This window comes from Eurytemora carolleeae, unplaced genomic scaffold, assembly GCF_000591075.1.
Source record: "Eurytemora carolleeae unplaced genomic scaffold, Eaff_2.0 scaffold1483, whole genome shotgun sequence".
NCBI lineage: Eukaryota > Metazoa > Arthropoda > Copepoda > Calanoida > Temoridae > Eurytemora > Eurytemora carolleeae.
Window position 1 is genome coordinate 1 of NW_019397373.1, and position 2,046 is coordinate 2,046.

At 29.3% G+C, this 2,046-nt stretch overlaps 1 long non-coding RNA gene across 1 annotated transcript in view; it reads left to right on the plus strand.

The window, feature by feature from the left end:
• Positions 1 to 684: 684 nt before the first annotated feature.
• The window catches only part of LOC111713844 (uncharacterized), a 17,238-nt gene continuing 15,876 nt past the window's right edge, over positions 685 to 2,046 (plus strand). Inside the window, exons 1-2 of the long non-coding RNA XR_002767806.1 lie at positions 685 to 695; positions 1,768 to 1,769. This is a non-coding gene — a long non-coding RNA (uncharacterized LOC111713844). The remainder of the gene's footprint in view (positions 696 to 1,767; positions 1,770 to 2,046) is intronic.

Here is a 2,046-nt window from a genome sequence, read left to right on the forward strand (position 1 = left end):
CGCGTAATTATAGTTTCCATTATTACGCATAATCATTACAAAATTTCGCGAAATTACGCCGTAATTTCGCGAAATGGATATTTCCCCAATTACGCGTAATCCTGCGAAATTACACGAAATGAAAATTATTACGCGTAACTGCACGTAATTACGCGTAAGAGAATAATCTATTACGTTGGAAACCCTAATATTATGATTAAAATATATATATATACAAAACCAGATCCACACCTGAATTAAAAACTACAGACTAAAGTATATTTTATATTCATTATAAATATATTATAATTAAACATATATACATATATATACAGAAAGTAAATATAATGTAAAGGATTATAATTTTATCTATTTACCTATTTACCTATTATGTATTGAATCTGATAAATATTATATTTGTAATATATCATCTAGTCAGCAGCCATGTATTTAATTACACACATTAAACTCCAATAAACAATATAAAGAATATTTCTAAAATCAAACACAAACAATAAAACTTAATATAAAAACTATATTATTTTGAAATCATGAAATATAAAGATAATCAGAAATTTTAAATAATCAAGAATACAGTATAATAAAATTTCAAAATATATCAAATCATTCATATCTTAGATATGAAAATAGAAACATTGATTAAACAGGTTAAATATATAATTTCCAATATTTGAAATATCAGTTCCGCCATGATTGTCAGTGATATTCCTGGGAACCAACTGGTTTTCCTTTCAAGGAAGAAAACTGTGGAACCGTGGAAGAGGAAGGTCCTGGATCCTCTGACGGTCCAACACCTAGATCTGATGTGTTGGATCCAACAAGTTTCCTTTTAGTTTCCTTGACAGGGTCTGAGGGAGTCAGGGAGAGAGAAGCACCTAATTTTATACAGTGTGCTTAGGCCATCAGCCATTTCACCAGAGTTAGGTATGTTTCATCTATTTCATACTTTGGTCCATTAGGCAGTAGGTCTTCTAAGGTTCTTGACATTTCATGCTTAGTGATGACCAGGCCATTTGTATTCTGTTTCAGAAAGTTTTGAACTCCTTTAACCTGAAACAAGAATTATTTAAATTTGGTTTATTTCATAGGTATTGATTTATTATAATGTGTGAATATATTCTAAAAAAGGTTTTTCTATCATTTGGCAGATCATGCATAACAAGCTGTGATGAAATATATTTTAAATTTGTTTTATTATTAAATTTGTGTATCTATAATGTATTCTAATTATGTACAACTACTTTACAAGGAAGTTAAGTGCTTAAGAAGCATTTTTATTTCACGAAAAAGTAGTAGTACACAAATTTATCATCTTTTAAGATGAAAATGTGTGAATTTTTCCATGAAAAGTCAGCAGAACGAGTGGTCATTTTAGATTTGTACCATTTAGTATTACACTTAAATATTTGGTGCTGGCCTTCCCCCTTCTCTTTATTTTATCCTACAGCATTCTATTTTTGATATAATACAGTAATTTCATTTAGATTCAGACCTTTACGAACCTTACATTAAAAGTACAAACAACCCCCTGCTACAGGGAAAATAGAATGCAACTTGACCCCTCCTCCTTTGAAACTATTCCATTATCAGTGTATTTTTTATAGGCTTAATCCACGAAAAAATTTATTAGTGCAACAGTTCTGTGTTTTTGATGAAAATGCTTTTTTTGCACAAAATTTTGCATCTTTTGCTTATTTTTACACAATAGTTTCGCATGAATACAAAATTTAAGTCACAATTGTTGCATGATTTTAAGCATGAACATAGAAGTAGGTCATACTTTTGCTAAAAACATATATATGAAATAAAATTATAATTTTTGCACAATATTGCAGGGGGGGGGGGCGAGAAAGCTGGGGTATCTGTGTGCTTTTATTGCATGGTTTTATTTCATTAATTTGTTTCATGGAGTTGTTTCTCGAAATTTTACAAACAAACAAAATAGCTTTAATTAACAAAATGCATAATATAATATTATTATCTGCAATTTGCATGCATTATTAGCTTTTGTGCATCAAGCAATGCAGAATTATTTGAAAAGTTGTG